This window comes from Oryctolagus cuniculus, chromosome 12 (genome assembly GCF_964237555.1).
Source record: "Oryctolagus cuniculus chromosome 12, mOryCun1.1, whole genome shotgun sequence".
In the NCBI taxonomy this organism is placed as follows: Eukaryota; Metazoa; Chordata; class Mammalia; order Lagomorpha; family Leporidae; genus Oryctolagus; species Oryctolagus cuniculus.
The window spans coordinates 3,690,468-3,702,090 of NC_091443.1; the positions used below are offsets into that span (position 1 = coordinate 3,690,468).

At 54.6% G+C, this 11,623-nt stretch overlaps 1 long non-coding RNA gene across 1 annotated transcript; it reads left to right on the top strand.

Annotated features, from left to right (window-relative positions):
- Positions 1-541: 541 nt before the first annotated feature.
- LOC138844518 (uncharacterized) lies at positions 542-10,786 on the top strand. The gene is made up of 2 exons (XR_011380411.1): positions 542-839; positions 9,725-10,786. It is a non-coding gene; the product is annotated as an uncharacterized lncRNA (long non-coding RNA).
- Positions 10,787-11,623: the final 837 nt, after the last annotated feature.

An 11,623-nucleotide genomic window follows, 5' to 3' on the forward strand; every position in this document is an offset into this window, starting at 1 on the left:
ATTGCTTAGTCAGTGTGTGTTCCTGCATGATGAGCCCTGACTGCCTCCACGTCAGGAACGCTGTCTTCTATTAACTGATGCAGATCTCTCCTTTCACGTCTTGATGTTGTAGAACTCACACTAAGTGGAAGCTGACCTTTCTAGGTTAACCCTCCAAGACTCCCCATGGACCTGTTAATGCATTATGTGTGCTAGAAAATCACCTCCATCAAAAGTGCCCTAAGCAAAAGGCGGCAGGCCGAGTTCTTGATGGGTTTATCTAGGAAGAGATTCGGGAGCGCGTGGCACGTGGCACGTGGAGGCCTTGAGGACAGGGCCGCATTATGGAGCAGGGAAAAGCCGGGCTGCTGAAGCAGCTATGGCCCGAGCTCAGGTCCGACTGCTTTGCTTTGAGTAAAGGGAGTGGCTGAGCAGGGGATGCCCGTCTGGGAAGACAGGCGTCAGATGTCAGCAGGGCTCCTGTGCAGCGGGGTCATGAAGTGGACGGCTACTGCCCACGGGAGGGACGCCTTTCATGTGACGCTGTAGGACGTTTCTCTGTGCCGGAGTTACAGGGCGACTGGATCTGGAAGGGAAGCACTAAGGAAGACGCGTGAGAAGCTTCTGCAGATGTCTTTCCAGAAATTCTCCTGAGAAATCATGTTTTATGTATTTTTGGAGTACACTGTGATGTTTTGATACACGTCCCATTGCAGAACACTTAAATCAAGCTGCTGACATAGGTTCGCATGAGAATGTGTGGAGTCCGCTGCTGGCAATCGGGTCGTGCACAAGGCGTTCTCCTGGTTGTAGACACTGCTGCGGTTACGGTGGTGGCAGCCAGCACGGAGCAGAGCCAGGTGGGTGGCGTTTGTCTCGGCAAGGGCATCTGGCAGAAGGGAGGAGGAAGAGAAAGTCCCCCTGACGTCTGGGGCCGCAGGGGCAGGCACAGAAAGAAAGGCCGGGGTTTGGGGAGTGGGCAGTCAGAGCACAGCACTTCTGTGGGGTTCTGGGGAGTGGGCAGTCAGAGCATGGCACTTCTGTGGGGTTCTGGGGAGTGGGCAGTCAGAGCACGGGACTTCTGTGGGGTTTGGGGAGTGGACAGTGAGAGCGTGGCACTTCTGTGGGGTTTGGGGAGTGGGCAGTCAGAGCGCGGCACTTCTGTGGGGTTCCGGGGAGTGGGCAGTCAGAGCGCGGCACTTCTGTGGGGTTCCGGGGAGTGGGCAGTCAGAGCGCGGCACTTCTGTGGGGTTTGGGGAGTGGGCAGTCAGAGCACGGGACTTGTGTGGGGTTTGGGGAGTGGGCAGTCAGAGCGCGGCACTTCTGTGGGGTTGGGGAGTGGGCAGTCAGAGCACGGGACTTGTGTGGGGTTCCGGGGAGTGGGCAGTCAGAGCACGGGACTTCTGTGGGGTTTGGGGAGTGGGCAGTCAGAGCGCGGCACTTCTGTGGGGTTTGGGGAGTGGGCAGTCAGAGCGCGGCACTTGTGTTTGTCGCATGAGGATGTTGGCTCAGATGCATTGCCGTTCTGGTGCTCAGAGGACTTGCAGTTGGGGAGATCAAGAAGCAGATTGGAATGGGCGCCAGAACGCAGAAGGTGAGCGGCACACGACAACATAGGAGGGCACAGGCGTAGGGCGGTGGTTTTTCTTTTTTCTCCTCCAGGGGCTTAAAGTCTGTTTGTGAGGTCGAAGTAGTACTTTATAGGCAGTTTAATTTTGGGCTGAACTGGGTATGCCACACCTCTGCAGACAATGAGGGCTTGCGTTGGTCTTGAAGGGGGGTGGGCCTGAGCTGGGGGCAAGAGCAGGGGGGATGGACAATGGTGTGCCCTTTCGGAATCCAAAGGTCTCCAGGTGGCATGGCCCCAGGGCACAACGCCTAGGAAAAAGCCAGTTCCTCCTGACGCAGGGGCCTGTGGGAAGGCCTGAGCGCGCCTGGGTTCCTGTAGTCCGAGTGCGCCTGGGTTCCTGTAGTCCGAGCGCGCCTGGGTTCCTGTAGTCCGAGTGTGCCTGGGTTCCTGTAGTCCGAGCGCGCCTGGGTTCCTGTAGTCCGAGTGTGCCTGGGTTCCTGTAGTCCGAGCGCGCCTGGGTTCCTGTAGTCCGAGTGTGCCTGGGTTCCTGTAGTCCGAGTGCGCCTGGGTTCCTGTAGTCCGAGTGTGCCTGGGTTCCTGTAGTCCGAGTGCGCCTGGGTTCCTGTAGTCCGAGCGTGACTGGGTTCCTGTAGTCCGAGCGTGCCTGGGTTCCTGTAGTCCGAGCGCGCCTGGGTTCCTGTAGTCTGTGCCGCACTTGGGTGTTGCCTGTGGGGTCACCCACAGTGTAGCTGAAGGAGGCCTGTGTGTGCTGAGCGCTGGGGCTGGCACAGTGCTGCGGTGTCCAAGACAGACGCACAGAGGGGAGTTGGAGGAATGCGTGCCCTGCAGATGGGAGGGGGGCACTTAATCGCCTAGAAGACCGTGCGAGGCAGGATTTCACAGGGACTGTCGGAGGTTTAGGTTCCCAGGAAAACCTAACAGGAATTTTATGCAGCTGAAAGCCCTGCGCCCTTGAGACTGGCACCGGTAGACCAAAAACATAAATTTATTTTTTCAAAGAGCAGGCTATGGTCTCCCCTGGAGTTTCCCAGGATATTCTTCTGCCTTCCAGGAAGAGGAAACAAAAGTTGGTGGTCGGGGTGGGTGTGACGTGGCATCTACTAAAGGCTCTCAAAGGGGACACTGGAAGCCAGGAGGCTGCAGAGTCGTCTCCCTGCCTCCTGCTTGAGCCCCTGGCCTAACTGTCCCCTGCCCCGGCCCTCCAGGGGTCCTATACACAGACGTTCAGGAACCTCTGATTCTGCACACAGAGAACCGTCATTGTCCTCTGGGACAGCTCAAGAGAGCTCCGGCTGTGGGCCCTCTCTACCCACATCCAGGCTGCGTCCAGCGCCCTCCCCGGGGGGCTTAGCCGTGGGGACAGCACTCAGCCTGTCTGTTGGTGTTGGATTGTCTGTCCCCTGGGAACTTCTTGAGTACGGAGGGTCCGGTAGAATTGTCGCTGGACACCCAGGTAGAAGAACCGTGCGTGGCTGTGTCAGCTGTCAGGCTGCATGGACGCACGCGTGGACAGACGCAGGACTGTGTGGCCTCTGATTCACTTTGTGCCCACGTTGGGTTCGGCAGCTGTCACATGGGTGCTGCAGGCTGAGCTGCTCTCTGTCCTGTGCAGTGGCGACTTGGATGGGGCCAAGACTCGGGTCTGGGGCTGTCGACCCCTGGATTCCTCACTCGTTCTACACGGGGCTGGCCGGGTGGGGGTGCTTTCTCTGAGTGTTGGGATAGCCTCCCAATTTCTCCCCCCGTTACAGTCTGAGAAAATGTCACCACACAGACCGGCAGTGGGAGTCCCTCGCTGACATTTTGCTTTTCTCCTCTTTTTGAAACAAAGGCCAGTGAAATGGAGATGCCAGTGCGTCTCTGCTCAGCAGACTGAACTCTGCCCTCAGGATAAAGGTCTGGCACGCTGCAGTGTCCTTGTGTGCAAATCCCAGCATGGCTGCCGCTCCGCCGTCCTGAGAAATTCCTGCTTGCTTTCCTGGGAACTGAGTCTGTGAAATGGAAATGCGGAGGCCTGTGCAAATGTCAGCCGCATCCCGGAGACAAATGGTGGGACAAATTGCTCTCTGTGGGGTTCCGTCCAGGAGCGCAGACGACCGCTCTGCTCTCGCTATCATTAGCAGGGCTGCAATGGAGGCCGCTCGCATGTTGACAGCAAAGAGAGAGTAATATTTATCTGTGTGACCATCCAGCGACTTCGTACGTGTTTGCAATTCAATTTTGTGTTTTCAGGAGGCGGTAGGAGCAGCGTAAAAACTTCCCAGGGAAGGAATGGGAACTCACAAGGAAACCTGGGACTGCAGTGAGGCTTGGTCAAGAAATGGAGGTCGTGTGCTCACGTTGAAGTCTTGAGCTCACTTGAGCCTTGGATTTCAGGCAGTCTTTCCTTGACCGTGAGCAAAGCTGGATTCTGAGCTGTAGAACTGACCTTTGCGAAAGGACGCCGTGTTGTTTGGCTCTTTATTACGTGGCGGTGCAGGGGATGAGGGATGAGGGAGTCCTGGAAGCTGCGACGCACTGTGCATAGAAATGACGACAACAATGCCTGTGCCGGCGACGACGATGGTGGTGAGGATGGTGATGATGATGATGGTGATGATGATGGTGGTGGTGATGGTGGTGAGGATGGTGATGATGATGGTGGTGAGGATGGTGATGATGATGGTGGTGACGATGGTGATGGTGATGATGATGGTGGTGACAGTGAAGACAGTTATGGTGACGGTGGTGATGGTGGTGAGGATGGTGATGGTGATGATGATGGTGGTGACAGTGAAGACAGTTATGGTGACGGTGGTGATGGTGGTGAGGATGGTGATGGTGATGGTGATGGTGGTGGTGACAGTGAAGACAGTGATGGTGGTGATGGTGGTGAGGATGGTGATGCTGATGATGGTGATGATGGTGGTGATGATGGTGATGGTGATGGTGGTGATGATGATGGTGGTGGTGACAGTGAAGACAGTGATGGTGACGGTGGTGATGGTGGTGAGGATGGTGATGGTGGTGGTGAGGATGGTGATGATGGTGATGGTGATGGTGGTGGTGACAGTGATGACAGTGATGGTGATGGTGATGATGATGGTGGTGATGATGATGGTGGTGATGATGATGGTGGTGGTGACAGTGAAGACAGTGACGGTGATGGTGATGATGGTGGTGGTGGTGACAGTGAAGACAGTGATGGTGATGATGGTGGTGGTGAGGATGATGATGGTGGTGGTGATGATGGTGGTGATGATGGTGATAGTGGTGATGATGATGGTGGTGGTGACAGTGATGACAGTGATGGTGGTGGTGGTGGTGAGGATGGTGGTGATGGTGGTGATGATGGTGATGGTGATGGTGATGGTGGTGGTGACAGTGAAGACAGTGATGGTGATGGTGGTGATGATGGTGGTGGTGAGGATGATGATGGTGGTGGTGATGATGGTGGTGATGATGGTGATGGTGGTGATGATGATGGTGGTGGTGACAGTGATGACAGTGATGGTGGTGGTGGTGAGGATGGTGGTGATGGTGGTGATGATGGTGATGGTGATGGTGATGGTGGTGGTGACAGTGAAGACAGTGACGGTGATGGTGATGATGGTGGTGGTGGTGACAGTGAAGACAGTGATGGTGATGATGGTGGTGGTGAGGATGATGATGGTGGTGATGATGGTGATAGTGGTGATGATGATGGTGGTGGTGACAGTGATGACAGTGATGGTGGTGGTGGTGGTGAGGATGGTGGTGATGGTGGTGATGATGGTGGTGGTGATGGTGATGGTGGTGGTGACAGTGAAGACAGTGATGGTGATGGTGGTGATGATGGTGGTGGTGAGGATGATGATGGTGGTGGTGATGATGGTGGTGATGATGGTGATGGTGGTGATGATGATGGTGGTGGTGACAGTGATGACAGTGATGGTGGTGGTGGTGAGGATGGTGGTGATGGTGGTGATGATGGTGATGGTGATGGTGATGGTGGTGGTGACAGTGAAGACAGTGACGGTGATGGTGATGATGGTGGTGGTGGTGACAGTGAAGACAGTGATGGTGATGATGGTGGTGGTGAGGATGATGATGGTGGTGATGATGGTGATAGTGGTGATGATGATGGTGGTGGTGACAGTGATGACAGTGATGGTGGTGGTGGTGGTGAGGATGGTGGTGATGGTGGTGATGATGGTGGTGGTGATGATGGTGGTGGTGAGGATGATGATGGTGGTGGTGATGATGGTGGTGATGACGGTGATGGTGGTGATGATGATGGTGGTGGTGACAGTGATGACAGTGATGGTGATGGTGGTGGTGAGGATGGTGGTGGTGACGATGATGGTGGTGATGGTGATGATGATCATCATCATGGTGATTATGCTTTATCACTGGAAACTATGGCCCAGGATATTTCCCCCAGTCAGTCCTGTGGGGCATTGCAGGTCTGTAGTCACGTACATCATAGCAAAGCAGTGCCCTGGGTCCCAGCACAGAGGACTGCCGTGTGCAACTGCGGGGGCAGCCGCATTCTGAAGCAGCTCCAGGGGCCAAGTGCTCAGAGCAGGCGGGCTCTGCATCTGTGTGAAGCTTGCTCCCGTAGCCCTGGACCAGGGTCCGGCATGGGAGCTGAGGCAAAGAGAGCGTGGCTGGCTTTTCAGACTTTGATAGCCGAGACGCACCATCCCACTCTTGACACCGTACCCCCATGCAGCCCCTACTGCCCATTACACATGCAGCAGCCCCCACTCACATACATATGCAGCTGCACGCCCACCCCTGCCACCTGACGCGCACACGTGCACGTCCTCACCTCGATGACCTCCCTGCGTAGTGTACACAGCCTATGTATATTCTCTGCTGCTCTCTCTATGCCCACAGCCTACACCCTGTATTCTTCTACCCTCTCGTGCTTCATAACCACACCCTGCCTGCCAGCATGAACCCCCTGCCCCATCTTCAGACACTTATTATACATCGTCCCTGCCTACGTATGTGCCCCCGCCCCCGACACGTTACTGGATCATCCAACCATCCTGGAGTCTTTGAACCCATTGGCAAGGGGCGGCTTCCTTTGTATGCCCAGGTGGAGGGTGGACTGGCCAGGGTGAGCAGTGTGCTGCACCTGGGCCTTCTCACCCTCTCCTGGATGGAAAGGCCGAGGCGGTCCCTTGCAAGCTGACCTCCCTGGCTATGGTCGGGAAGGAGCACACAGCTGTGCATGGAGGCAGGTAACTGGCTCCTTGTTCTCTGAGCTGAGAAGATAACAGATTCAGAGATGCTGACTGTGTCTCCTTCTAAGTGACATATGGCGCATGTGTGTTGCGACTTCTTGTTAGCAGCTCAGCAAGGCGAGATGACATTTAGACAGTTGGTGGCAAACCCTTCTGTCATCAGGCGGCATCCTGAGTCTGCCCAGACATGAAATGATCTGTGGCTTCCCTCTGGATGCCAGGCAGAGCCGCGCAGTCTACCAATACAGAAAGGCTTCCTGCTCCTTGCAGGTTCTACAGTGGAAAGTTTAAGCCTGCGCTGATTCTATCAGACGCCTGCAGGACCGTTGCGGACATCACGCCATGGCTGTGAACTCACACCCCTAAAAGACACACACCGCTAAAAGCCTTGGAATTGAGGCTACTTGCTGGAAAAAGTAAAATTCTGATGCCTTTTCAAGGTAGGGGATTTTCTCAGAATTGTTGCCTCATGATGCCACACGCCAGCTTGACCTGGTGCGGCCAGCCCCAGCATTGCGCGTGATCTGTTCACAAGCCGGACTCAGAAAGGCCAAGAGAGATGCTGCCAGCGCACAGCCCTTGGCTCTTAGGTTCTTCTTCTATTTCTGTAGCCCTGTTCCAATTTCCGGTCCGCTGATGAACTTAATGGCTATTGTTTAGGGGTGGGCCATCTCTGTGAAAAGCTGCCCCCTCAGTTGTAGCTGATGGAAGTCACCCGTGAGGCCCTGGGCTTGATCCCCAGCAACCATATTTGTCTCACTGCTGGGCTTGGAGCTAGAACCAAATAAAGTTCGGTTAAAAGGACAAGCAAGCTCAATGTGAGTTGTCAGGGGTTAAACAAGTTCTATTTCTTAATCATTAAAAGTTCTTTGAAGTATGGCATCTTTTTTTTTTTTTTTTTTTTTTTTTTTTTTGCTGAAAATCCTACGAATGGAATGATATTGAATGCATCTGAAATTAATTTGAGGCTTCTCCGGGGTCAAGAGCCAGGGGATTGCTTAGAACACCAGAGATTGGCTAGTGGAGAGTCTGACCCCACCTCCCAGAGCAATGAGAGGCGTGAGGGAGGCAGGAAGAAAGGGCCGGGCCTGTGACCAGCGGGGACCGGGAGGCAGAGGCCACCTGGTCCTGACGAGTCGTTTGCATTGACAAGAATGACACTAGAGACCAAGACACGAGGGAAGCGGGAGCCGTGCAGTTGGGCGGGGGGGGGGGGGGGGCGGGGCGTCTCTGCCTGAGTCACTGGAACCTTGCACCCCCCACCCCCAGTGGCCCGGAGGTTGGCTGTCCTGCGTCCCCTCCCCCCACCCCCCACTGGGGCCAGCATTGCAGGGCTGGTGGGGGTGGAGGGAAGGGCGCGGTCAGGTCCAGCTGGGCCATGCCTGGCTCCCTACGCTGACCCGTGCTTTGCTGGACCTCCTGGCCAGTCAGCTTCACCCCCTGGTCTCCACCCACCTTCCTGGTACCCCCTGCAGCACCAGTGACACCAATGCGCAGTGCAGGGCGCTGGAAGGCTGGGGTGGGGCAGGGTGGGGAGGGGGAGGAGGAGAGATTTGTGAAGAAGACAGCACAGGGCATGAAGTAGCAGCAAATCAGAGCTCGGACTGGACCGGGCATTGCTCAGGCGGGCAGCGTCTCTCCGAAGGCACCTGCTCAGGGCTGTCGGGGAGTTCACACACTTTTCTTTGTCTGAAGGAAAGAGTGCTCCTTCATCGGGAGCCTATAGGTGTCTTGACTTGAACAGAATTCCAATTTCCTTTGCCTCCCACGCTTTGCTGCTCACAGGTGATCGGCCTTCCCCAGGGGGCCAGGCCTGCCTCCCACACGTCCCTCGTGTGCCCCCAGGGGTCCTCCCGGCGCCCCTCTCTGTTTCTGGAAGCCTTTGCCTGACCCGGGGTGGTCTGCAGCTCCTCAGCTTTCCTCAGGGGCACTGCCCGGAGGCGACCATCTTTGTGCACCCCGAATGTCTCATCCAGGCGAGTTTGCATCATTTTCCGGAACTCCACAGAGAGCCGCGTGCTTCTGCTGGACACGTGGAGTAGAAGGGACGCAGTTAGGCTTTTGCATAAACGCCAATGCCTCTTTCTGCAGTCGTTTGCTTGGAACGACACGTGAAGGTCTTATTTAGGCAGCAGAGGCTCAGCCAATGAAGCAAGCTTCCCAGTTAACTGGGGGCTGAGTCACTGGTACAGCGCGGAACCGCAGCTGAGACGCAGAGCTGTGAGCCCGACTCTCGCTCCTTTCCCATTTGCTGGACGAAGAGACCAGCCTTGGGCCAGCCAGTACCCTGCAATAGTGCTCACTGGGCCCCGGAGCAAAGAAGGCGTGGTGCAGCCCTGCCCTTGGCAGATGGGCAGTTCAGGGACACTGGGATGGGTTCAAGGGCAGCCTGCTTTCTGTGGCAGCATTGAGAGCAGGCGTTCGCTCCGGGACTCTCAGCTGCCTCCGCCTTGCTGGTTTTCGGCCCCGCTTTGTCGGGTCTCTAGTGTAGGGAAAGGGCAGTGATGCTCAGGGGGACGTCCCAGTCGGCTCAGCCCGGTGGCCCAGTGCCGTTCCCGGTGAAGCATCGTCAGGCAGCGCTCCTCTCAGTAACTAACTGCAAAGAAGCGAGCCTGAGGAATGCTGAGCCTGACACCCGTTTGCAAAAGGAATCAGAGAGGAAAGAAAGAAAAAGCAAACAGTCTTTCCGGGATTTTCAGACTCGGGGATCCGGCCTTGTAGTCGAACAGAGTAAGACTGAAGGGCTTGGGACACGCGACAAGCGCCTTGGAGCCACGGTGAAATCCAGCTGCTTTTATTAAGGGCTTTTGTAGCGATCCACGGGGCCACTGTCGAGCTGTTTTAATTCGGGTTCTCCGCAAGCGGCCTCTCATCCCAGCGCTCACTGATGAGTGGATTTCCTGAGCTGTGGAAATGAGTTCTTCTCTGATCTGATTTGCAGGACTGACACTCTCAGGAGGGAAGGTGAGGCTGACAGTGAGCAGCCAAGAAGCCGCACTTGCTACGTGTCTTTGAAGAAGAAGGCAGGCACATCTTCAAGACCCTGACGTGAGGAGTTCAGCTGTCTCCTGGTTTGCTTTTTACGTAAATCATTTACAGAGATTCCTAAACTACACCTCCTAAAACCTTAATGCCTTTAGCTATTTAGTAATATTTTAAACTATTTATGGGAAGGATTATCCTTTGGGTGATAGGCACATAGCCTTAATTACTCGGACAGGAAGAGGGGAGGTTTGGGCTGCAGAATTTGGGAACGGTCATGGGTTCCAGCCACCACGCTCCCGATTACTCTGCTTGGTCACTGGGACTCCTGGAACCGGGTTCTCAGCATGGGGGAAGGCAGCACTGTGTATTTAGTAGGATGGCCATGAACAGCCACATGGGGAGCTCGTGGGCCGGGCGTCCACGCTGCCTGGCGTGTCCTCAGTACCGAGCGGTTTCCACCCCTTGCCCTGCGTTTCCGTGCTCGCGACAACGTCATTGCCAACTCGCCCCTCAGCACGGTGGTCTGAGCACATCCGAGGCACTCCGATGAGCTTCTTACGGAACGGGGGCATCGCCTCGCTTCCTTTCTCAGTGACTACTCAATTCCAGATAGGACGGATTGAAGTGACTTTTACTCGAAGTGAAAGTAAAAGACACTTTTGTGCTTGGGATTTCTTTAGTCCTGGCACCTGGTTGTCTTTGATTCTAAGTCGAAGAATTCCAGCGCTATTTCAACGTCCAGGACCCTTACAGAATCAATGCTTCAGATGGGGGAGGGGGCAATTAATCTAGATTCTGTTGTCAGGTGACTGCTGTATCTTATTTCCACCTGTGATGGACGTGTATGTATAATGTTGAACATATATTGCATCCATTCTATAAATGTATGTGTGTATATATAAAACTATATACACAAAAAGGGGTCTTCAAAAAGGTCAAAGAAAATGTGTATTAGGAAAAAAACTAGGCCTGGATTTGAAAAATGTTTGCATTAAAGTAGACGTATCTTTAAACTCCATTTTCCAGAAACTTCCTGAAGTACCTGTATAAATAACGTGTAAGGCACGTCTGCTGCAAAGGGCCTACTCCAGTGGGAGGCTGGCTCGCTCACCTTCAAATTACACCGAGGAAGGGCGACCATTTACCTGGGATCTCTCATTTAGGTTTTATTTCTATCTGACGTCATGTCATTATTAATAAAATCAGTCTTTACCCTCAAAAATGTGCCAAGGGGGTAATAAAAGGGTTTGGATGATGCGATGCTTGGTTATCCCAGGGGTAGGTGATGCTTGATTATCCCAGGGGTAGGTGATGTGATGCTTGGTTATCCCAGGGGTAGGTGATGTGATGCTTGGTTATCCCAGGGGTAGGTGATGTGATGCTTGGTTATCCCAGGGGTAGGTGATATGATGCTTGGTTACCCCAGGGGTAGGTGATGTGATGCTTGGTTATCACTGTGGTAGGTGATGTGATGCTTGGTTACCCCAGGGGTAGGTGATGCGATGCTTGGTTATCCCAGGGGTAGGATGTGACGCTTGGTTATCCCGGGGGTAGGTGATGCTTGGTTACCCCAGGGGTAGGATGTGATGCTTGGTTATCCCAGGGGTAGATGATGCTTGGTTATCCCAGGGGTAGGTGATGCGATGCTTGGTTATCCCAGGGGTAGGTGATGCTTGGTTATCCCAGGGGTAGGATGTGATGCTTGGTTATCCCAGGGGTAGGTGATGCGATGCTTGGTTACCCTGAGGTAGGTGATGCGATGCTTGGTTACCCTGAGGTAGGTGATGTGATGCTTGGTTATCCCAGGGGTAGGAGATGCTTGGTTACCCCAGGGGTAGGTGATGTGATGCTTGGT